The sequence below is a fragment of the Prionailurus bengalensis genome, chromosome A1, assembly GCF_016509475.1.
Source record: "Prionailurus bengalensis isolate Pbe53 chromosome A1, Fcat_Pben_1.1_paternal_pri, whole genome shotgun sequence".
In the NCBI taxonomy this organism is placed as follows: Eukaryota; Metazoa; Chordata; class Mammalia; order Carnivora; family Felidae; genus Prionailurus; species Prionailurus bengalensis.
Window position 1 is genome coordinate 34,744,708 of NC_057343.1, and position 27,526 is coordinate 34,772,233.

Consider the following 27,526-nt stretch of genomic DNA (forward strand, 5'->3'; position numbering starts at 1 on the left):
TTTGATGCCATTTTACGCACAGTAGGACTTCTTTCAAAATTGGAGTCAATCCTTCTAAATCCAGCTGCTGCTTTATCACTAAGTTTATGTAATATTCTAAATCATTTGCTGTTATTTTAACAATCTTCACAGCATCTTTACTAGGAGTAGTTTCCATATAACGAAACCATTTTCTTTGCTCATCCATAAGAAGCAATTTCTCATCCATTAAATTTTTATCATGAGATTGTAGCAATTCACTCACATCTTCAGGCTCCATTTATAATTTCAGTTATACTGCTATTTCTGCAGTTACTTCCTCCAGTGAGGTCTTCAACCCCTCAAAGTCATCATGAGGTTTGAAATCAACTTCTTTCTAACTCTTGTGAATGATGATATTGGGACATGTTCCCATGAATCATTAATGTTCTTACTAGCATCTAGAATGTGAATCTTTTCCAGAAGTTTGAAAATACACTTTGCCAAAATCCATCAGAAGAATCACTGTCTATGGCAGCTATATTCTTACAAAGTTTATTCTTAAATAATAAGACTTGAAAGTAGAAATTACTCTTTGATCCATGGGCTGCAGAATGGATGTTGTGTTAGTGGCATAACAATACAGTAATTTTGTTGTACATCTAAATTAGAATTCTCAGGTTACCAGGTGAGTTATCAATAAGCAGTTATATTTCAAAAAGCGTCTTTTTTCTTAGCAGTAAGTCTCAAAAGTGGCTTAAAATAATCAGTAAACCATGCTGTAAATAGATAGGCTGTCATTCAGACTTCATCATTCCATTTACAGGGCGTAGGCAGAGTAGAGTTAGCCTAATTCTTTTTTTTTTTTTAACGTTTATTTATTTTTGGGACAGAGAGAGACAGAGCATGAACGGGGGAGGGGCAGAGAGAGAGGGAGACACAGAATCGGAAACAGGCTCCAGGCTCTGAGCCATCAGCCCAGAGCCCGACGCGGGGCTCGAACTCACGGACTGCGAGATCGTGACCTGGCTGAAGTCGGACGCTTAACCGACTGCGCCACCCAGGTGCCCCTAGTTAGCCTAATTCTTAAAGGCCCTAGGATTTTGGAATAGTCAATGAGCATTGGCTTCAATTTAGTCACCAGCTGCATTAGCCCCTAACAGGAGTCAGTCTGTCTTTTGAAGTTTTGAAGCCTTGAAGCCAGGCAATGATTTCTCCTCTGTAGCTATGAAAGCCTTAGGTGGCATCTGTTTCCAATAGAAGCCTGTTTTGTCTACATTGGAAATTTGGCGTAGCCATCTTCACTATTAATCTTAGCTAGATCCTCTGGATAACTTGTTGCAGCTTCTCCATCAACACTTGGTGCTTGGCCTTGTACTTTTATGTTATGGAGATGGCTTCTTTCCTTAAACCTCATGTACCAGCCCCTTCTAGTTTCAAACTTTTCTTCTCCAGCTTCCTCACCTCTCATCCTTCATAAAATTGAAGAGAGTTAGGGCCTTGCTCTAGATTAGGCTTTGGCTTAAATGTATGTTGTGGCTGGTTTGATCTATTCAGACCACTAAAACTTTCTCCGTATCAGTAATAAGGTTGTTTCGCTATCTCATCATTCAATGTCCATTCAAGTAGCACTTCTAATTTCCTTTAGGAACTTTTCTTTTACATTCACACATTGGCTAACTGGTACAAGAAATCTAGCATTCAGCGTATCTTGGCTTTTGACATTCCTTTCTCACTAAGCTTAATCATTTCTAGCTTATGATTTAAAGTGAGAAACAAGAAAATCTTCCTTTCGCTTGAGCATTTAGAAGCCATTATAAGGGTATTAATTGGCCTAATTTCAATATGTTGTGTCTCACGAAACAGAGAAACTGAGGGAGAGGGAGAGAGACGGGAACACCTGGTCGCTGGAGCACTCAGAGCACACACAATATCAAAGTAACATCAAAGATCACTGATCACTAATCACAAAAACAAATTTAAAAATAATAATGATGAAAAAGTTTGAACTATTGTGAAAGTTACCAATATGTGACATAGAGACACAAAATGAGGAAATGCTGTTGGAAAACTGGCACCTATAGACTTGAAAGTTGCTTTCCAGAGTTGTCTCAAACCTTCAATTTGTTAAAAAAATTAAATGCAATATCTGTGAAGCCAAATAAAACAAGGTATACCGATATGTAAAAAACAAATGAATAACAATGACAACAACAGAAAATCCCCCAAAACTCCCTAAACCAAAAATCAAAAAAAAAACACAAACTCATGGATACAGAGAACAGACTTATTATTGCCAGAGGTGAGGGTGCAGATGGGAAAAATGGGTGAAGAGCTCAAAAGCTTAAATAAATAAATAAATAAATAATAGAATTAAGTTTTACTTTCTTTCATTTATATGTGGAGAGAAGTCGAGCTCTTTTTTAATTTGGATCAAATTTTTAAGTCTTCTCTTAGTTAGGTATAATCATTTACCTTCTTTAATAAGCAACCAGAAAGATAAGCCTGTGATTATTCTCATCTCAAATTTCAAACTACTTGTTCTCAAGGGGGGGTTAATCCAGTCATCTTTACTTTTAATTTTTTTTTAACGTTTATTTATTTTTGAGAGACAGAGAGAGACAGAGCACAAGCGGTGGAGGGGCAGAGAGAGAAGGAGACACAGGATCCTAAGCAGGCTCCAGGCTCTGACCTCTCAGCACAGAGCCCGATGTGGGGCTCCAACTCACAAACCCTGAGATCATGACCTGAGCCAAAGACGGCCGCTCAACCGACTGAGCCACCGAGGCGCCCCAGTGATGTCTACTCTTTACTGAGTACTACAAAAGTGAATCCTACCATCAATACTTGAAAGCGTCACCCTCCCCGCCATGCTCTTAATCAAGACTTTCCATTTTCTTGGCAACAGAGCAACGGGCACCACACCTTCAATAACCAGCTTCTGGAGAACACCAAAACTTACCTTGTCAGCTCTCATTTTCTAATACCCTAGTCATAAAATAAGGGTTTTGAACCATTCTAGCATGAAAGACAACATGATATTTCATAAATAGTTCATTGCCCACCAATAAAATACAATTCAAAGAGAAATAAAAAAAGGAGAAAATAGTAAAGTACACTTGAGGTACTCACAGAATCCTGACCTGAGCCCCACAAGCTGAGTGCCCAGCAGGGCTCAACTCATTTTCACCTGAACATAAAATTTTTAAATCTCCATCAACAATATGCTATGGGTTTTTTCTTCCCCTTCTAATGAGAAGTATAAGTTCAATAAAAGTGGGATTTTTAAAAACTTGCCACTTGACATTTTAAAAATATCACCTTGGTTAATTCTGACCTTAATGGTAAAATTAACAATGATGAGACTAACATAATTAGAGAAACAAAAATTATCACCCTTGAGGACTTTTGCATCTCTTTCATTTTGCTAAAAGCTTTACAAGCACTATAACTTAACTGTCAGAACGGCTCTGTGAGATACATATTACTTCTCCCTTTTAGAGATGAAGAAACTGAGGTTCCGAGACACTGAGTAAGCTGTCATATTTCTTAGTACACAAAGCCCAGCATTCCAACTCAGGTTTGTCTAAGAACAAACTTCATGCCTCTGGCAACAGAGTGACATTGCCAATAAGTTCAAATCTTCCCTTAGTGTTTTACGATTTGCCAAATCGTTTTCTTTTTTTTTTAATTGATGTATGTCACAATCTTACAAGTCAACTAGTAAATGCATTATCAGCATGCCTTTTTATTTTTTATTTGTTTAAATTGTATTTCATTGTGACAATAACACTTAGCATGAGATCTATCCTCTCAACACATTTTTAAGTTTATATTACAGTATTGTTAACCATAGGCACACTACTGTTCAGTAGATCTCCAGGACTTATTTATCTTGCATAATCAAGACTTCATGCCCTTAGTTAGCAACTCCTCATTTTCCCATTCCTCAACTCCTGAAAACCAACATTCTACTTTCTGATTTTATGAGTGTGACTATTTTAGATACAGTACATAAGTGCAATCATGTGATATTTGTCCTTCTGTGATTGTCCTCAAGGTTCATCCATGTTGTCACATATTGCAAGATTTCCTTCTTTCTAAAGGCTGAATAGTGTCCCATTGTATGTACATACCACATTTCTTTATTCATTCATCCACTGATAGACATTTAGGCGGTTCCCACATCTTGACTATTGTGATAGTACTACAATGAACACTGGAGTGCTAATATCTCCTTGAGATCCTGATTTAAAATCTCTTGCATAGGGGTGCCTGGGTGGCTCAGTCAGTTAAGCATCTGAATCTTGATTTGGGCTCTGGTCGTGATCTCATGGTTCATGAATTTGAGACCTACGTCAGGCTCTATGCTGAGTGTGGAGCCTGCTTAAGATTCTCTCTCTCTACCCCCCCTTCCCCACCCCCACCCCGCTTCCCTGCTTTCTCTCTCTCTCTCAAAACAAATAAACTTAAAAACAACAACAACAAAATAAATCTTTTGCATAAATACTCAGGAGTGGATTACTGGATCATATGGTACTTCTGTTTTTAATTTTTTGAGGAAAATCTCTATACTGTTTTTCAATAGCAACTGCACTATTTTGCATTCCCACCAACAGTGTACAAATGTTCCAATTTCTCCACATCCTCACTAACACTTGCTGTCTTCTGGGTTTCTGTTTCTGTTGTTTGTTTGTTTGTTTGTTTATTTACAACAGCCATTCTAACAGGTGTAAGGTGATATCTCATTGTGGTTTTGATATTTATTTCTCTGATGATGAGTGACGTCGTGTATCTTTTCATTACCCATACATATGTCTTCTTTGAAGAAATGTCTATTCAAGTCTTTATCTCATTTTTTAATTGGGTCATTACTTGTTTTTGCTTTTGTTTTGCTTTTGTTTGCTACTGAGTTGTAGGAATTTCTTACATATTTTGGAAATTAGCTCCTCTGATATATGATTTAAATATTTCTCACGTTCTTAGCTTGCCTTCTCACTCCACTGGTTGTTTTCTTTGCTGTTCAGAAACTTCAAGAGAAAAGAAAACAAAGACTCTGGATGTGTAACTAATTTTCCCAATACCACAGAATTATAAAAAGACAGAATTAGAACTTAATTATTCTGAATAATCCATACTTGTTTGTATAAAATAAATCCATACACTTTATGAAAGGCTTTTTGGAAGTACCATATAAAATATTAACTATTTTATAGAACTTTGAAACATAGACAAGAGTACTGGTATGAAATTCTGGTAATGAAGCCAAGAAGGAAATAGCAAAATGTGACAGGCCCTGTGGGCAACATCTGCTTTTGTTTTATAAAGAACATTTTTTATGTGAAATTACTCTGGAAGAGGCTACTGGCATACTTATTCAAGTCAATTCCATACATAATATATAGTTTATGTCTGCCATCTGAGGAAAAGGAGCACCCAATAGTACCTTAATATGTCTACTGAATCTATCTGCTAAACGACATGGCCTATTTGTGGGTTGATTCAACAATTTCAATTCTCACTGGAGCTGCTGACTCATAGATATTTGATATGATCTCCTATCTTCGTGGATTACATAATATCTGGTGCTTTTTTTTTTTCCATTCTTAACATATAAGGTTTAGCCCACTGCTTGGTAACTGAATGGAAAAAAAGAAATCATTTCTTACATGATAGTTCCGGTGACAGTATTTTGTATTCAATAGAGTGATGGGTAATAAGGGAGCTCTATTCTCTTATTTTATTCAAGGTCAATAGATATAAGACAATAAGGAAAAATGGAAAAGGTTGATTAACATGAATATTCATCAGATACATTGGAATTTTTATTTTATTTATGGAATAACCATATGCCCTCGTGTTTAACGTGACCGATGGTATATCTTTTAGTATAATTATGAGGATATATTCTGTTCCTCATTCTGATTTCATAATACCAGGAAGCTTTTATTTGAATCAGTCCCAATAAAAATTTGGAATGACAACAATCCATTTAAAAACAACCTGTTATCCGTCTTAAAGATAACACAATTATGTAATTTCGCTGTGCAGAAATAGTTCTTCTCTGTCTTAGAAAACATGAATGTTCTAATTATCCACTCATATTGGTTCAAAGATTATTACAATTTTTAAATTGGATTCTTCCACAGAATATAGAGATTGGAAAATTATTTTCTGATTGAAAAATGTGAAAAGTCAATTTACTGACTTTATACTCTTCCTTCGATGTCTAAATATTTATAGTAATGTTGAACGATTCCAAATAAAGTACTTAATATTAACAGTGTTCAATGATTATGTAGAATTCTAGTCACTATAAAGTATTTAGAAATTGCAGGTATTTTGCACAGCATCACTATTAGATCAGTTAGTCAGTATCCAGGCCGCATCTTTATGCATCCCAGAAAAATAAAATAAATGGGGGAAGCCTGTCAGTGTAGTTTACCATGGTCTATCTTCAGAATAGATATGAATCTGCCATATCAAGCATGTGCAGTCTATTCAGAGCTTTAAAACTGCTGAAGTTAGCAATACTGACTGATTTTGAAGTACTGTGATCTTTTACCCCCCAGTATGTACATAAGATATATAAGGTTTCCATGATGAGATTCTGGAGGTCAGGGGACACCAAAAAATATGTCATCGTACTCTGGTCTCTTGCAAAAATTTGTACTCAAGGTGAGCCTCCAACAAACGTAAGTTTAATGAATGAATAAATGTTATTAAGACTACTTTTACATGGGGTGGCCAACTAAAATCATTTCTAGAAGCTCTAATTGAATCTGACAACCCCATCTTGTCTATACAAATTTGATCTAAAGGAATCAGAACATTTAGGCTTCACTGACATCATTGGCTCCATATTCTGTAAGCCAGTAAATATTTATGCTGAAATTGCACCTTTACACTGGAAGAACTGAGAAGATTATAGGAAAAAATACCAATATCTCTTCTAATTTAATACCAGTTGCACTTAACATGGTGCATCAACTGCCAACAGTAAGGGGTCACCGAGGCAGGAACTTTCCCAAATACTTTTTGCTTATGATTGTAATTAAGTGACTGTCACACCTTGTGACCAGTTCAAGGGTAGAAAAATAAAATTTTTAAAAAAGAAAGAAAATGATATGTAAGTAGATGAAGCAGAAGGAAGGAGAGGAGGAAAAAAATAGATAAAAGAAGGAATAAGCAGAGAAAAACTATTATATATGTAGATGCGTTTTGGTGGCGTCCTGGTCACAGGTTAGGTATTATCCTTTTCGGATATGTCGTACAGAACCCTAGTAATCAGAGAAGGACAGAAAGAAGAGGATTAGCCAGAGGGGCGTATTTATGCCTCTTTACCCCATTTCTTCTTTCAAAAAGGTAGCTCTACCTTTATATATACTTTTATGATACTTCTATATATATTTCATATGAAGAAGGAGCTCTGCTACTTTAAAAATGTGTTACGCTTTTTGTTTTTTTACAATTTACCTTTCTAGGGAAGAAATAATAGGTAAAGAGTAAGGAGGTAAAGATTTAGGCAATCATCTCCATTCTATATGTGACACATCCTATGTTTCAGTCTGCAATCTACCACCCATTAGCTACAGAAAACACATCTTCAGACACGGATTTTTTATGGTTCCCATTTGTATCTGCAAAATCATCTTTTATGTCCCCTGTTGAACTTTGACTTTTCCTAAAGTGGAAACCTCATTTGTCTCCTGACATCCTCTATAATTTCTCTTTTCCATAACCTAGCTCACCCATTCTCTTCCCTACCTAAAATACTCTTACAGAGATTTCTAACCTGCCTCCACATCTATCTTTCAAAGCCCTCTTCAAGTGGAAATGTATTTCAGTGCCTTTCTGGCAATTCCTATCTGGATGGAAAATTTTCTTTCTCTCTACTATATACTATACATATACTACACGTTATACATTTGCTTTTAGTTTTTGTTTAGATCAATTATAAAATTAGCAGCATAGTATATTGGTGAAAAGTGAACGTTTCAGGATTAGAACTTCTCAGCTCCAATCTCACTTTTGCCACTTGCTAGGTGTATGACCTGAGCTAGTTACTTAAGGCCCTTGGTACCTCAGATTCCTTAAATGCAAAATGAAAAGAAAAAATCCTAGTACACAGGCATTTTGTGAAATTTAAATAAAAGAAAACAGGAAAAAATAGTACAGAAACAGCATTTTGTATACAGTGAGTGCTCTATGAAGCTGCTTATTAATATTATTGTTTTATGAATATGTGTTATTTCCCCCCAAATACAGCAAGAGCTTTATACAGGATGCTTTATTCTATTATGTATACATTGCATAATATATCAAGTTGCTTAATATGGAATAGGTAAAGATGATTTTTTAATTGAGTTGAAATAAATTAAATTAGCATCTTCTTTAGAATTCGTCTGTAATAGAAGCTTGCAATTTTTTCCTCTTTCTTCTTGGTTTCCTGATATAGTTCCAACATTGGTGATTACATTTGGTTTATAACATTCCTGGTGTGCTGTAATTGGAAATGTTGTTTTCTTGTCTCCCAGAAGGGTAGAGAGAAGAGGAAGCATGTAATGATTCCACCCATAAGTGGCTACATTCCAGTGTGATGTAAAGGGAACTAATTCCCTTCACCCCTGCCTAGCAGAGCTCTGTGGAGGCATTACACACATCTTGTAAATGAAACTCTTCCCGAGGTGCCTTCATTTATCTCTCGGTGCAATAGGCACAGTGGCTAATATGCATTGGGAACTTACTATGCTCATGTCAGTATGATAGATCTCTCACGTGTATTTTATATTTACCCCTGCAACAATGTTAAGAAAGGGTAGTATGATCATTCTCTTTTTTCCAGGTAAAACAATAAACTCAAAGAATTTATATGATATGTTCAAAGTGACACAGCTAATGAAATGGCAGAATCAGGACCTGAAGATAATTCTGACTCCAGAGAATGCAGCTTTTTGTCAGAATGATTCTTTATAGACTAATATTGAGAGTCTTTCCTTAAGCTTCAATATCCATCTTTATTAAGAGAATGTTTTCAGTGAATTCTAGCTCAGATCCTTTATAGAGAACAAATTTTAGTGAGAAAAGCACTAAAGCACTTAAACACTATCACAAGTGGATGGAAAAGTACATAAAGTATTATGGTAAAATAATAACAAACTATTAATTAAGAGCTGTGCTCTCCAGTATTCCTTTCAGTTCCTTGTTGTGGCTTACATTCATCCAAAGCTTTTGTATCATAATAAATGGAGTCTGAGATCCAAAAACATAAGCTCTGAAAGACTTAGCAGACAAAATTTATGCTATATTAAAAGCTTGCAAAAGCATACAAAAATGTCAGGTTACTACAATCAAGACTGGGCAAAATACTCTAGACTGGTTAAAGGATAAGGAATGGAGAATCAGAGAGAAAAGAGAAGACATTTGAGTCGCTTAGTCTCCATGAAGAGGTCTTGTCCTTTGTCCACACTTGATCCGGACAGAGATTCAATAAGGTGACTATTAATTCAAAAGTTTAGATTGGTTTTGGGAACACATAGCAGAGAAGACTGTGATAACATAGACTCAGAGGAGCATCTTGGAAGCTGAAAAATCCCTCTTAATTTTCACACAGGCAAGATGATGTAAATGTAGAAAAAAAATTAAGTCTGCATAATGATTTGGCCAAAAGACTTGAAACAGCTTTATAAAGTCTTCATGTGCTTCAGAGTATCACGGGGCACAGCAGAATATTTTGCCTTACTCCTAAGCAAAGGCATCTATGTTATAGAGTATTGTAAGCCAAGAGGAGGACTTTCATTCATAACAGGCTTACTTAACACCCACCTCCATGGAATGAAATCCAAAATCCAGTGAAGAACAAGAAGGATGAGAAGATAACAGCACAGGATAACAAAGGGTCCAATTGCCAGCAATTTCCATAAAATACCACCACATCATCTTCTAAGGAACCCAGACATCACTCAACATAAGGGATAAGGTGGACCCTGAACTGAAAGTGGTCTAATTCTCCCATCCCAAAGAAAGGAGGATTGTAACAGAAACCTGATTTCAGATGCAGGAAATGGAGTTATATTTTGTGCATAATTGAGCTTATGATCTTAAATCCACAGCTATTCATAACTTTTTGTAACTTCACTAGTCCAATTTAAACTAATATTTTCAGAAATATAATTTACTCAATTTGAATAAATTCATTTAAAAAACACCATAAAATGCATGCATAAATTGCATTAAGTGCTGATTCTATAACTTTGTACCTCTCCTATTATATATTCTAATTATAGCTTCTCTAGAAATGGAAATCACTATGGATATTTCTATTGGGAATAACAGCTTTTTCTTCATTGTCTACTCTTGGCTTAAAATCTTTTTCTTTTCTTTCTATTCTTCCTTCCTTCCTTCCTTCCCTCCCTCCCTCCTTCCCTCCCTCCCTCCTTCCTTCCTTCCTTCCCTCCCTCCCTCCTTCCTTCCTTCCTTCCTTCCTTCCTTCCTTCCTTCCTTCCTTCCTTCTCCTTCCTACCTTCCTTCCTTTCAATTTGAGAGAGAGAGAGAGCACAAGTGAAGGTGAAAGCCAGAGGGATAGAGAGAGAATCTTAAGCAGGCTCCATGCTCAGCATGGAGTCTGAGGCAGGGCTAGATCCCATGACCCTGGGATCATAACCTGAGCTGAAACCAAGAACGGGATGCTCAACTGACTGAGTCACCAACGCACCCCAAATTGTAATTTTTATTTTTATTATTGTTTAAGTAGGCTCAGGCCCAGAGCAGAGCCCAACATGGGGACTGAACACATGATTCTGAGATCAAGACCTGAGCTGAGACCATGAGTTGGATGTTTAGCCGACTGAGCCACCCGAGCACTCCAGCTTGAAATCATTTTCAAAGAATGTAATTAAAATATTGTAACCCTTATTGCATCTTCTTTAGAAAACGGCTGAAAAGCTTATATATTGTTACTGCTAGCAAATTTGTTTTAAAATTTTCCTTCACTCTTTCAATTCTCTCTCACCAGTCTCACAGATGTTCTAGTCTCTTTCCTTTCCAATGCAAACTTCTAAAAACTACATCTTTTCCCTATGTTGACCAGAATGGCTTCTGACTCCTCCCCATCCATTTCAACTTTAGGATATGCCTTTGGGCTTTCAACTAGCAATGCTTGCTCTTTACTTTGTTATCTATTACTGTGTGACAAACCATTCCAAAATTTATTATCTTAAAACAACAAACGCTTGTGTGCATACAGTTCTCTAATAAGGTCATCATCTGGAAGAGATGGTTTTTCTGTGCTCCGTGTGTCATTGACTAAGGAAGCTCAAGTGGAGCTGGAAGATCTACTTCCAAAATGGCTTCCTTCAAGCATCTGACAAGTTCACACTGGCTGATGGATAGGAGCTTGGCTGGGGCTGTGTAGGCAGGAGTCTTGGTTTTCCTCCATACAGCCCAGCATGGCGCTAGATTAGGTTTGCAAAGTTATAGTCTCAGGATAACAGCATTTCTTACATGGTGGATGGCTTCCAACATGGACAAAAGTACAAAAGTAAAAGCTTCCAGGTGTTCTTATATATTAATTAGGCTTAGAACTTTATAACATTACTTCTAATACAATTTAGTAATTATAAATCCAGGGAGAATGGCTGCACAGGATCACAAATAGCAGATGATATGGCTCACTGAGGGCAGGGGGGATATGATGAAACACATTGGTGTGCCCTTTTATCATGTAGATCCCCAAATTCTCAAGTATTTTAAAATTTTATAATTATTTTATTATTTATTTATTTATTTATTTATTTATTTATTTATTTCATTTATTCATTTATTTAATTTTAGAGAGAGAGAGAGAAAGAATGCCCAAGAATGAGAGAGGGGCAGAGAGAGAGAGAGAGAGAGAGAGAGAGAGAGAATCTTAAGCAGACTCCATGCTAAGCATGGACACTCAATCCCACAACAATGGGTCATGACATGGCACTCGATCCCACAACGATGGGTCATAATATGAGCCAAAATCAAGAGTTGGAGACTCAACCAGCTAGGCACCCATTATTTTACCCATTATTATAATTTTTTATAATAAATATTGAAGAAATGGAGAGGGATAGACAGTAATCAAATAATCAAACAAGAAATTATAAAGTTAAGAAGAGAGAGAGAAAGGGGAATAAAAAAGTTCCAAGGAAAGAGAATAGCATATAAAAAATGTATTGGACTAGGAGGGAACATGCTAAATAAGACAAAGGCCAATGTGGCTTCAATACAGAGAGTGATGAGGGCCATGATATGAGATGAGGCTAGATGATAAGAGATGAGTCTTGGAGGGCTTTTTGGGCTGCATAAAGGGACTTTTACCTTTATTCCAAGAACAACGAAAACCTATTTAAGAGTGATAAGCTAGAAAATTATATGGTACGGGATTTATGAATTAAAAAAAATCATTTTGGCTGATGTGCATAGATCAGCTGGAGTAGAGGTTGACACAATGACTATTAAGAGAACAGTTTGGAATTGGGAGCTGAGAAAAAATGCTTGGAAAAATTAGATGGATAGGAAAGATAAAATGGAGAAACATACAGAAGCATAATGGGAAGAGGTGATGGATTAGATATATTAAGGGTGAATTTGGGAATAGTATGTGTCAAGGATGACTAGACAAATGGGTGCCATTTCCTTTAATAGGAAACCCTGGAAGAGATGGTGTGAGGTCCTCTGGGACTTCTAATAGGAGATATCAAGATGGCAATCTAATATATGAGACTGAAGCTGGTAGAAATATGAGCTGTCTGTATGCAGACATAATAGAAGACATGATATATTTTTTTTTCTTGAAGGACATACGTAAGCAGAATGAAAAAAATCTCCATTTATAAAATTGAGATAAAAATATCACCTCATAATGCTTAAGTGCTCAACATACTGCCAGGGATATATTAAACACTCAATAAATGTTAGTTATTATTACTATTATCATTTTTATTATTACTGCTGTTTGTTGTTTTAGGAAACTTAGAACTATATTTGTATTCATAACAGTCAGAGAAATTTAGCCAAAAAGTCAAAGGATGGGGGTCGCATACTGGAGATGTGGGAAGGGAGAGAGCTTCTGAAGACATCAGCCACATCTGATATGAACTCAGGTGAAAGATTAAATGCCACCTTTAAAATAATATACACTCTCAAGTATCAAGTACTAGGAGTGCTTGAAGAATGAATAAGGTGAAACAATATGATGTTAAGAGACCTATCAAAGCAGACTTTTGTGGTGAAGCTCTATTTAATCGGGATACAAAGTGAAAACTCGGGCCAATGCATACTCTCACAGCCAAAATCCAACTACCTAGCCATAGAGCCTGGTTCTACATGAGCTTCAAGTATCTTTCATGAGTTTTGAGGAGTTCCTCCTATAATGCCAGCAGCCCAGATATGCCTTATACCCCCCCAGGATATTCCCTTTTGGGGACTTACTGGTCTTTTCTGGCCTCTGTCAGGAGCCCTTGGTCTAACTTTCTGGTCTTCCACAGTCAAACTAAGCATGAAGCAACAGAAATAGTGAAGAAGTCAGATTTCCGTCAGGCACTCTATGCCTAGTATTTATTCATAAACTCATTAAAAAATTTTGTCAAACATTTATCAAGAGCCTATTTTTGTGCCAGATACTTTTCCTTATTCTAGTAATTCAGAAGACTGGCTCTTGGCAACTTAATGATTTTAATGATAAGGAACAGAGGTAATAAGGGAATAAGTAAATGAGAGGAAAAAGTAATTTCCCCTAATAACTATCGTGTTGATAATAAAGCTAGTTGATATAGTGGAAAAGGACTAAGGTGAAAGATGTGCACTTTATATTGAATTATATAAAGAAGCCACATTTGACCTCCTGGGGCCTAGAGTTTAAGAAGAACAAACACTCAATCCAAAAGTTCTAAAGGCAGGAACAATACTGGTGCATTGAAAGAAAATTAGTGCTGTTGACTCACAGTCTATCAGCAGAGACTAGAAGGGGATGAAGTTGGAGAGGAAGGCAATGGTCATATAATGTAGACTTTTGTGCCCAGGATAAGGCGTTTGAATTTTCTTTTATGCTCAATGGAAAGTCAAGTTCTTAGCAGGGGAAATAAATGATCTGATTCATGTTTTGTAACGATTTCTCTGGATACTTGGTGTTGAACAGACACTAGTAACTTCAGGGAAATAATTTAGGACGTTATTTCAAGAGCAAAATGATGGTTGTTTAGATTATAGTGGTAAACTGAATAGGGAGACAATTGGACATTGAATACACTTCTGTTAGAATAAATAAGACTTTTGAGTTTATGGATATTTTGGAGTGGGAAGCATCACTTGCAAAAAAATGAAGTTTGTGATAGTAACACATGTCAGTGCACAGAGAGTAACTGGGGTAGGACAGGGAAAGGAGGAAACAGTAACTTCACCCTGAGTTTGTGGAGCATCTAATATAATTTAAAAATAATTGATAGATGATTGTTTATGGTGGAATATTCAAGAATAAAGAAGAGTTTTAGGTATTTCTTCCATGTGATTGTAGTACTTGGTAGTATAATTCTAACTCCAGATTCCTGTAAAAGACAGAATTCCTTTTTGTCATAAGTGTCTTTTGGTGTGGGAGAGGGATGGATGTAAGGAATGTAAGATTTGCAAGCCAAAAATATCCATATCTGTAGTTTCCCTCTTGGAATATTTCACAGAAAAAGGGCAATCTTCAGCTGAGAAAAAATTCGTGTTCTTGTGCTTCTTATTTCTATTATTGGAAATGGTTTAATGAAAAAAAATTCAGATTGCAAGTCAGTAGATGTATTTTGGCGGGGAGGTATGGCATGCGGGAAATGTCTCATTAACTAGCTCTGTGATAAGTCACATACACTGAGTATGTCTCATTTCCCAATTTACAGTCATGATGTTCCTTCCTCCTCCAGGATTCAAAGATAATCATGCATATCATGTATAAGGCATTCTAGGGAAAAGTACATTTGAAATACAGTCCCTAATAGTCCAATCTTTAAATGTGAAATCGAACCACTAAGTGATTTAGAGACTTGCCCTAAGAATCAGACACACTGAGTAGCATAAACTGAGTTTATATATTGAATTCTTAGCTTAAAATCCCTCATTCATACCAGAAATCAATCTACTTTCTCAAAACTCATGCTTTAATAACTAAAACCTAATACTCTATCTTTAAATATCAATGAGTGAAGATGCAGTTTCCTTTCAAATTTAAGAGTCAACGTGATTATCTTCACAGATTAGAACATGTGGGAAATATAAAGTAGTTAATATGAAATTAGACTAAAACGTGTATGTTTTTCATAAAGATTCACCTTGTCAAATCCCTTAAGTATGTATAAAGTCAACTATGAATAATTATTTATTATTAGATTTACAAACTTTTGTTAACACATCAATAGCTTGAAGGTAAGATATCACAAGACAGTAAAATCAAGAATACTTAAGAATTGCTTAAATGCAATAACTGAGCGCTCTTATTATCCTTTCTTAGTGCATAAGTCATTAAAAAGGCATGTAACCATCATACACATGCATACAATTTCAATCCTCTAGGATTGGTATTTGGTATATTTTGGTTCTTATATTATTGGCTAAAGTTATTAGTGGTCAGTGTTAATACACCATGTGCCTTGAGTTGGTTGTCACGCTTCCCCATAGTGATGTATTTGGTTAAACTGTGGCAGGTGTTTACATGAATATTATTGATGATTTAAGCAACTTGGCTCAGAGGCTTTTTTAATAACTCCTGCTGAAGAAAGGTAATAATAGTGGACAATACTGTCATCTGTCATACAATATTTCAGAATGTTCCCATTAAGAGGGAACCACTCAGCAGTTTTTCCAGGTGTTACCTATCAGCTACAAATACCTCCTTATTTTCAGGTTTACTCTATGTCAACATAAATTAATAGTGGTTTTATAAATTAATTTCTTTTACTATCCAATACTTTCTCTGAGAGCATGTAATGAATTCATGCACAGCAATGACACATCTCTCATATCTATAACAGCACTTTTATCTAACATATTTGACTTGTAAGTTAGCAAGACATATGCTGATCTAACCAAAACAACAACTAAAATCATATAGGATACCTGCCCCCGTGCATCAATACTGTGTAGAAAATCAAGTTACAAGGATATGCAATTTGGTATACTGCTGAAAAGAACATTCTTTGGACCATGAAGGTGCTGGTAGAGATCATTTCTCACCCCATACTAGCAGTAGGATTATGGCACATTATGAAACCTCTCTAAATTTAATTTAATTTAATTTAATTTAATTTAATTTAATTTAATTTAATTTTATTTTATTTATGTTTATGTTTATTTGTTGACAGAGAGAGAAGCATGCATGTGAGTGGCAGAGAGAGGGAGAGAGAGAATCTCAAGCAGGATCTGTACTGTTAGCATGGGTCTGGATCTCACAAATCATGAGATCATCACCTGAGTTGAAAAGAGTCAGAAGCTCAACTGAATGAGCCACTTAGGCACCTCATACCTCTCTAAGTTTTAGACTTCATCCTTAAACTGAGGATAATGGAGTAGCTAACTAAAAGGATATATTGCAGATGATATCCTTAATATGCCTGGTATATATAAAGCACTTAAAAATTATAGATAGTATCATTGGTGTCATCATTATAATGATGATTACCATTAGAAATAATGGTAAATGAATGGTATTTCTCTTTGTGATGGTTGTAAAAACACATCCACAAGTTCTTTGACAACCTTCTTAGCAAAAGATTGAGTATAATCTCCCCATTAAATATGGACTGGCCTCACTAGCTCACTTCTAACAAATGGAATGTGGCAGAAGTTACCGTGTGCCTTCTAAGGCTAAGTCATACATTGTGGTAAAGTTACAGTTTGACTCTCTCTCTCTTTTGGGACATATGCTTTTGGAGCTCTGAGCAGCCATGTGAGAAGTCCTTAAAGTCACCATGCTGTAGAAATCACATAAAGCTAGAGACCATCAAGGAGTTTCAGCTGTTCTATTCTCCAGCTGTTTTATGTTTCCAGCCACTACCATTTGCCAGACAGATGACGATTCTAGCCCCAGCAAAGGTCCGATTGTCACTGCGTAAACAATGCTGAACTAGATGCTATTGTTCAAGCCACTATTTGGGGGTAGCTTTTAGGCAGCAGTAGATTATCAAAACATGATAACGAGGTTATATCCCATTCTATCTTTCTGTATTTTATGTCTCTCTCTTTTGACATCTCAGTAATCTAGTTTTCTTATGAACAGTATAGAAGTGTTTATTTTTAAATGGTAGTACTCTACTCCTCATAGGTCTGTATGTAAGAGGCTGAGGGATACGGAGAGCAAGAGATGGTAGGCTGTTGTCCAGGCTATAGGTATGGATAAAAGCATGCTGTCTTTTATGCACAAGACAATGATTCAGTCTCTGTAAGCAGCTATGTCTATGACATAGACAGCTGCATTGCATCCTGTTTCCTAGGCAATAGAGCTAGTAAAAAGGCATGGATTTAGACACATTGGAAACACAGTTGTTATCTTCACAGCCATTGCATTGCATTTATAAAGATCCACTCACAAAGCACCACTGCTCCTAAAAGTGATCTGAAATGCACATGTGGCTATCCCAGATGTTACAGGGTTTCATACCTAATTGGAAGACACCTTCAAATGATAATCCACTCTTGTAGAATGTGTTAAATCCTTTGGGTCATAAAACCTTAGAGTACCTGATCTGACGTGGACATTCCAGGCTTCATTACAAAATATCCCAAAGGATAAAATAGGACAAAAATGGCCTGAATGAGCCAAGCCACTCCCCAAAGCACTGTCATTTTTTTTTCCTGATTTTCATCTCCAACGCTTAGTGAAATTATTAATTAAAAAGTGTGGCAAATTGATGAGTTTATTGAATTTGTTTTACAGAATTAGTTATTAAACATATTAAAGGACAGTATTTATTCTGCAGTTTTGCTTCAAGAAATTTTATATGAGAAAATTTTCTGTGCCTTTTCTACCTCATAATTTAAATTAAGAGCTTTAAATCAAGTTTAGTTACAGAGTTATTATATGACCACAAAATTGTGTTTGTGGCAGAAACTTAAGCTTACCAGAGACTGGTGCTCTGGCCCTTGCAGGCTTCTTCAATATGATGCTGCAAATTCACGTGTACAGAAAAGGTGAGACCCTCTCAGACTATGGGGGAAGATCCATCTCACACAAATACATGTTAAAATTTGGAGTTAAAATGTTAGTTTGTAAAGGTTGGCCATATAGAAAAAAATATAACATTATTTTTTTTCAACCTCTTTCCTCAGTATTCCTACAGTTTTAAACAGCCAGTCTTTAAACCTGGAAGTTTCAAGTGGTCCCCTCTGCCTCTGTTTTGTCAATCTTCCCCTGGTATGCCTCTGATGCATGAGAGATTTTCAAGGTCCAACTGTTTGGGGATGGAAAGGGACAAAGCAGAATTTTGTTTGCTCCTAATGTTCTCTGAAATATGTGACAAGCCCTGCAGGAAATAACATTTTGGACGCCAAACTCTCATTACCACATTAATTGCCTCTGTCATGACAGTTTGGGCCTGAGCAAATGTCTGGAAACCCGCTGAGCTCCTCAAGAGAACAACACAGGCCAAGGGAAAGTGGGTTTGGAGTTCCCCAAAGCCATCAGCTAAAGGTGCTGTTACCAGAGCATGCTTGGGGATTCATCCTTACCACTTGAGTCACTGTTAAATTGGTGGGCAAGTGGCTGTCAGAAATCTTTGTCTCTAAAAACTTATGGAAAATATTCATGAGAACAAAGTAAAAATATGATTAAACCATATTTTATCAGCATGACATCTGCACAACAAGTGATTGTCCAATTGACTATATGTCAAAGTAACACGGAGTGAAGGGGTGTGTAGAGGGTGGAAGATAAAAGCTCCAAATGGGCTTTCAGCTTCCCTTCGGCTGCAGTGACACGAACACTATGTAATCAGAGCAGCTCATGAAAGGGGAATTTGAACTGAGTGGACAGCAAGTAACATTTGAAGTCAAAGCGAAACCCAAACTTCCCTTAATACTCCCCCCTACCCATATCATTAATCTTAAAGTAGCCTTTTAATTAATATAATTAGAGGCTTTAATTATTGAAAGTTAAGTTAAAGATGAAAAGTATCATGTAATGAAGATGATTATTTTCTTTCTTTAAGCCCCACAGGAAAACCAAGTGCAGTTTTTCTTTCCTAGTCCTTTCAACTTCAAGTGATATTTCCTATATTTAAATAATTACAAGACTTAAGGGAAAGAAGTTGGGTGAATAGAGCATGTGAAAAGTATGGCTGATCACAGAGAGAACATATCTTTGATCTATCTTACGTCATAAAGGAGTCTCAAAGAATTAGGTCGCCATGATACTGATATTGTCATAAACAGAGGGTGTTCATATAAATTGGTACCACCTTTTCATAAAGCAACCTATAAATAGATAATTTTGATAATTTTTGAAATAAGAACTAAGAACAAATAATTTCGTTCTTAAATACGAAAAATTTGGAAAAAATGTTATGATGTAGATGCATCACATTACTTATAATATGGTAATTTTGGTAAAAATGTTATTGGTTATTAAGCAATAAAGAGAATAAAGAGAATGCTACTGTAATAAAGAGACCCCAGATATAGTTTAGACAAGAAGGTTTAGTCATATCTTACATAAGCCAAACCAGGATAATGGGATAGCTCTATAGCCTGAGGTCATTCAGAGATATGGGTTCTTGACATTTTTTTTTCTTTTCTGCTGTCTTCATATGTGATTTCTTTCCCTGGGTGGTCAAAGTTCGGTTACCACCAATTCTAGCATCCAGCCTGAGGAAAGTGTAAAGCATTTCGTAAGTACTACGTACTTACATTTTTAAAGAATCAGATTTGAAGGTGCATATATCATTTCCATTTGTATCCAGGGGACAAAATTTAATCACCAGAAGATATCTAGCTATAAAAGATGCTGGAAAACCTAGTTTTTAAAGCAAATAGCCATGTACAATTTAAAACGTGGTGGTGCAATGGCTCTAATATTAAAGGAAGGGGGGGTGGGAAATGGGGTCAATGTCATAAAGTCTTACAATTGAAGGTATGCCAATATATTTTGAGGTACCTATTTTTATGGAATGGTGTAAGTGATTTTACCAAAAATGTGTTGAATGGGAAAACATATTACACACACATACACATACATAAATGCATTACATATGCATTTATGATAATGCATAATGTGATAGCTAATTATATGTGTCAACTTGACTAGTCCAGAGTACTCAGATATGGTCCAACACAGGTCTAGAAGTTGCTGAGAGGTATTTGTTTAGATAAGAGATTTGTTCCATAATATGGGTGGGCCTCATCCAACCACTTGAATGACTTAACTGAAAAGAGCCCCTAAGGAGGAGGAAATTCTGGCTCGACTGTCTTTGGACTCCAGCTGCAGAATCAGCCCACCCTGGTCCTACACTGTAGTTTTTGCACTGGTTGGCCTCCACAATCTTATAAGACAATTACTTAAAAGAAGTTCTTTCTACACACACACACACACACACACACACACACACACACACCTGTGGATACATTTACAAAATATTACATTTATACAATATATATCCCATGGAATTCAAAAAAAGAAGACATATTCCTGATTTATAGGATACGGAAGGCAATAGAGATTAATCAGATACTTTTATAAATTATATTATTAAGGTTTTGCGTATTCTGGTTTATTTTGTCCCATTTTATTTTGAAAATAGAAAAATTTATTAAAGCTTCATATTTTTTGTCAATTTTGCCTTTTGTTTCCTTCATTTCTTGTTGGGCCAAGTTGCTGTCTTGTTTTTTGATATACAGATTTTCATAATTCCCTTCATTGTATGTTATGAAGTATCTTTATCTGTCACCTTTGCTGCTTTTTAGCTGAAAGCATATACTTTGAACAACTTTGTTCAACCTTTTCTTTTCAAGATTTAAATAATATTGTTTTGGGTGAATCACTTTTATGTGTCATAGCTTTGAGGCTTACTTTTTAATACAATCTAAAGTCTTTTCTTATTTCCTTTAATAGATCAGTTATAACCATTACATCCATTGGTAAGAATATGCTTGATCTTAATTTTACCATATTATTTTATGTTTAACCACCTTTGCAAGGTTTTATTTTCTCTTTAAATGTATGTTCTCTTTTGTCTCTTTTGTACCTTTTGGTTTGCTCTTTTGTTCTAATATTTATAAATTTCAATGATTGTTCCAGAGATTGCCTTTACATTATGTTTTGCTAAGATATTTAGTTCTATATTTCTGTATAGAGTAACTATTAGTTTCAAGGTATGAAAAATAATAAAATTTATTCTGTTCTTTTTCTCGACCTTCTCTACTCTTCTCTTCTATTGGTAGGTTTGGCCGATGGTATACTCTTTCTTAGTGTTCAGTTTTATACAACTAAAGATAATTCTTCTACTAATTGATTTGTCAAGTTTATTCATAATATTTGACTCCTGGCTGTAACACATGATATAATTTGTAAGTTCTCCACTTTTCCCCTCATCCCCTTCTGAATATTTTTTGGTTTATTTAATAACGCTTATATTCTATTTCGCCAGTTTGGTCTACATTTTCCTTTAGAACTTAGTTTTATCATTAAATATATTTGATGTTTACAGCTTTGGCTATATTTTCAACCACCAACTCTTGGCAGGCAGTATTCATTCTCTATTTGATCCCTCAAGAGATTCTTGGGAAAAACTATTTGTGTGTAGCTTTTATAATTGAAAGATCTTGGTTGAATATAAAATCTTTGTCTCGATCTTTATCATCTTAAGAATATTTTAAGCCCAGTGTCTGGAGTTGAATAATTTGGTAGAGTAGCCTGAGGAAAATTTCTCTCTCTCTCTTTCTTTCTCTCTCTCTCTCTCTCTCTCTCTCTCTCTCTCTCTCTCGTCCCTTTCCACTTACAAGTGACTTGTTCTTTTGCCTTACTAACAAATGTTTATTTTAAAATTCCAATAACTTTACTAGGCTATATCTTCATATTAACCATTGTACATTTCCCCTAGTACACACTACAACTTTCAATATGTAGATTCAAAGCTTTCTGTCATTATTATATTTTGGAATATTTATTGTTACATTGGTGTGAAACATTCTCCTTTGACTATCTTCTCATCTATCATTGGACAACTCTGCCTTAACTCCTAGCTTGTTTGTGGGTATTCTTTTCAGGGGGAAGTGCTGATTCTTCATTTCTATCCTCCATATTCCTTATTGTGTTTCCCATCATTTCTGTTCTTGTGTGTCACTCAATTTCATCTTCTATTCTGTTTCCTTCATTTTCTTTCCAGAATTTAGCCAGTCTTTAGGCCATATATTCCCTGAGTTCTTATGTTTCAGTTCTGTGTTCTTTTATATGTATATTCATGCTTGAATCCTTTGTTAAAATTTTCTTTCAATTTGCAACAACATATTTACTAAGTGTTTTTCCTTTCTTTGATTTACTGTTCATTTGCATTTTTTTTCATTTGCATAATTTTTATTATAATATTGTTGTCCTAGATCTCTTTGAGTTACTACTGGTTGAAAGAGTTGGACTTTCCTGAAACATTTGCACTGTTTGTTTTATTTTTATTTTTGGCTAATTGGAGGGTGATGGCATCTGAGATTGTCCTCTAGGTTTCCTAACTCAAAGGCTACTCTTCTGTCACTTGGCTGATCAAATGTTGTATTAAAATATGGTACCTCTGGAGGCTTTCATTTTGTCTCTTTGAAGACAGCTAGTTTCAGGAAGGCTTCCATCCCTACCTGTGCACCCTGACTTCCACTGACTACTGTAACCAATCTTTGCCAGATTTCAAGGCAAATAGTGCACACTTAAGTAATGTAATTTTGCTGGAACTTCTGAGATTTGCTACACCAGTATTCTCACCCAACCTCCTTCACTGGAATCTGACCAGAGACATACTTTATATGCCTCCACTCTCTACCTTTCCTGGGTAAGCGCTTTGTCTGATCTATTAAATCATTTCTCAGCTGTCTACCATTTGCAATTCAGGATGGGTAACTGATCTTTGAGAACATACCCTTTTAGAAGCCCTCTCTGGAATCTGCTACTGCTTTCCCCTTCAGAGTTCCATTATAAAACACTCTGCCATTTCCTGTACAATGCACCCTAGCACCACAGCTTCCTGTGTGTCTTTGATTATTAATAAGCTCCTTGCCTTATGTTGGCATTTATGCATTCCCTCTGTCTAATTGCTGCAATGAAGGCTTGCCTTTTTCTCCCCTTTTATGCAGATTTTTCAAGTAGTGAACAAGAAATATTCATATCTAAGATGTTGCCACATTTATCCCTGCACCATTTCAATTTCACTGAAGAAACCAAATCCATAGTGGGTAAATTAGATGCTGACATGTCCATGGAAAGTAGTGACAGAGAAGGTACTAGAACTCAGACACTTATGTTCCAGTCTAATCCTCATTTGCCATACATATTACCTTTACCCTGTCTGGTACACACCTAGAGATCACTAATGCTTTGCTTTTTATACCAAATCTAATGCTAATCAACTTTTTACACAAGTATCATTAATTACTCATGTAAGATGTTATGTCATGATGTTACACAAGTATCATTAATTACTCATGTAAGATTGTTCCCAAATTCCTTAAATTCAATTATTTCTTGGTTGTGTCCTAGGCTAGTGGTCAGCTATTACACACCAGGGAATTGGTAATACAAATGTTTGTATCAGGTCTGGATTATACAAATGTATATACACACAATTGTGCGTATATACAATATATAAACAATTAAGATATATATTTGTATAACTTTATATAATTAATGCTATTAAGAATTTTTTCCCAACTAAGAAGAAAGAAAAGAAAGAGACCAGTGAGATGGAATCAGTGAGATCACCAGCAAGTTGGAGGAGGCTTTGAGTAATATAAATTCTTGTTTTCATTTCTTATTTATAAACAAACCCAAAGTTATGGGAAACAAAGGAAAAAAATAACAGAGCATAGAGGCAAATTGCCCATCAGATGATGTTATCTGGTACTATAAGGAGCTTTTAGAGAAGAAGAAAATACCACAAAATCATTTTATAATCAGTATTCTAAACACAACTTTGCCCTAAATACTGCAGGAGACATTGCACAGCCATTTTTAATTTCAAAGATACAACATCTCTGCAGAATTCAGCTCTCACCAAATGCTTACAGAAATTATTTCCAAGGCTCTGATACCATTAAGTGAAAATGATACAAATGATCATGAGCATGTGGTTGAATCCACTAACTTCTACTTTATCCATAATAGTTTAGCTCACTGAAGTTTTTAATTGTTTAAACCACTTCAGTCAGATACTGCGACGATTCTCATTCACCAACCAATATCTACCAGTGAGTAGCAATCTACGTGCTTGGCTTTAAAAACTCTTGTGCTCTAATGAATGTGTGGCAGAAGGTGCATGACAAGATTACTGAGTAGTTCACCCCTTGGTCTCTTTTTCTCTTGGGTTTTTTCTTCTCCGTAAGAAAGTCTGAGCAAACTATGTACCACCTGAGATGGGCAATTTGTCTGTGGGCCATGTTTCGCACCCTTTTTAAATTGGATAGTATGTTATTTCTAATTCAGCAAAGAGAATTTAGAAAACATTCACATGGCTGTATCCAAAGGCTTACTAGATATTTTTTAGAGTCAGCCCTCTTTGTGCAAATGCAGTTTAGAACCAATAACCTATCATTAAGAGGAATCTCAGCCTTTCCATAATAGTGGAAACTTTTGGGAAACATCCGATTAATAGGACATGCTATTTTGAATGCAAGCAGTTGTTCTGGCCACAAAATTTTTGCAGGAACAATGGCTGCTCTGTCCTCCAGAAGCGTGTTGAAGCTGTAGCTAAGGTCACAATAGTGATGGCTTGAGTCAAACCATCCATCCATTAATGTGAGCCAAAGAAGATCATACGTTGTCTTGTCTAGCAATTTGCTGAGCTATGATTGCTGTATCTCCTCATTTAGGAAATGGCAAAGAATTAAAGAATAAAACTTACCCAGAGCGAAGAAGCAAGGGACAGACTGTCACAAAGTTGACTCATAAGATTTGAGGCTGTTTATTCTTACTGAGATTCTTTTTTCTGCTTTCAATAAAAGCCAGCTCTCTGTTCACCCATTCACTCATTATCAATGACAACAATAACAACAAAAATGCACGTTGGCCTAGAACACACAAGGTATGCCAATAAAAAGTCAAATAATTCTTTTTTCTCTCTGGCAATTCTAAATGGTAATATTTAGAGATTTGAGAACAACTACTTAAGAAAATTATAGATGTTCTCTTTCTTCACTAGATAGAACCTTGTCATATGTCTCAAATTTTACAAACTTCAGAGATAGCTGATTTACTATTATATAAAGTATAAAGGAGACATCTCTTTTTCAAAAAAGTTCTCAGGGTTATTCCATATGACAGACTATTTCCCACAACAAGGACATGGTGAAATAATATGTGATTAATCTTAATGAGGCTATACAAATACAGGAATCTATGTTCCTAAACCATTTAATCTAGGAGTTTTAAGAAATCTCATTATTCTATTTTTCTGGAAAAATTAAGGTGATATGACGATCTCTGAAGGCTTAAAGAGAATTCTTGATTCTACACCTTACTAACCTCTAATCTTAAATTATGTAATTTTCATAATCCCCATTTTCTTATCTCTAAAGTGAGGACAATAATTATGACCCCGCCCCATTTGCCTTACAGAGTTTTTTAAAATAATAAACCAAAAGATTATCTGTGAAAACACTTCATAAGTTATAAACTATCATACAAAGTTTTCTTGTTTTCACATTGGTTCATGTTGCACTATTCTCTTTTGATCACTTTGATGGGCTAGAAGAAGGAAAATAAGATGACTCATGTTTTCAGTTAGTTTATATATTTTTTCACTGGAGGTTAAAATGCCAGAGTATGGTTTTATCATTTTCTCTTTAGACATTTCTAGGATTAGATATTGAATTAAATCAGCACATCTTCCCTTCAGCTTAAATACAAAGACTTCCAGAATGTTATTCTCCCAAAGACATTATTTATAAAATATAAATGCAGATGAACTTTTCCACCTTATTTAAATCAAGTTAATGACTCCCATCCTCTTTAGTGGGCATAGTCTCCATATTTTTCATGAACTTTGAGAAGGGTATTTGAAATACTCTGCTATCTGTTAGAAATGCCTAATACCTGAGCTTGATTCATCTGTAAAGATGCTCGATTCTATGTCCATACTTCTCGTCATGACTGAAGGATGTATCATATTGATTTATTGATAGTTCTCTGTTGGGAACAGTGTTAAAATGGTATCTCATTCTTAATCTAAATAGATATACTTAAAATGTAAATAAATTTCCCTTTGAATCCTGAATTATTTTCATACACAGTTAAGAGACATATTCTCTCTAAAACAGGATAATGTTTCACACTCCTTTACAATGACAGCAAGACAAACCTAATTGAAAATTTCAAACAAGTTCATGCTCTTTTGTCATACCTTCCTTCTCAGGAGATACACAGAATGCATAAGGAGGGAGTTGTAAAACTCCCTGCAAAAGTCAGCTCTTCCTATCCTCTTTAAAACCTTTTTGTAAAGCATCTGTATATATAGTTTAACTAATAATGTTGGAAGAGAGGTTTCAAATTAAGGTTATTTCATTGACTCAAGATAAAGGAATTATACCAAATATATAGGAAGGAAATAATACTTATAAATAATGACAACCCACATTTCCAAAAGATAGGGTCAGTCCAATTCAATTTGTAAACTGTATGCCTACCCAATCATCAGAGATAGATTATATACTGCATAGAAGAGGTATACAAAAATGCTTCTTGCTTAGATGTTTGGGTGGTGAATGATTCTTCAAAATGGAAAAAAAAATCCAAGATATAAAATGCAATAGCATATCTATGAGTGCAAATCAATATAAAAATAATCAAAGAAAAAGGAGGCTTATAGTTCATTATTATTTTTTTTAATGCTGTAAAAACAGGGTGCCTGGGTGGCTCAGTCAGTTAACCACCGTCTGACTTCAGCTCCCGTCATGATCTCACGGTCCGTGGGTTTGAGCCCCGCATCAGGCTCTGTGCTGACAGCTCAGAGCCTGGAGCCTGTTTCAGATTCTGTGTCTCCCTCTCTCTCTGCCCCTCCTACACTCCTGCTCTCTCTCCCTTTCACTCTCTCTTTCTCTCTCTCAAAAATAAATAAACATTAAACAATTTAAAAAGCTGTAAAGTCAAAGAGCTTAAAATTAGAGTCAAAGATTATGACTGCAGCAGATTATCATCTAATATCTGATTTAAGGCAATCGTCTAAAATCTAGAATACCTAAAGCATTATTGAGCAGGCATATGACACTATAGAAATAAAAAAGATATACTTGAAAATGACCAGACCTCTGAAATGGAATTGATTTTCATTGTGTCTGTCAAAAATGAAGAAAAAATCTACAAAATAAAATGGCATTTGATACAAAT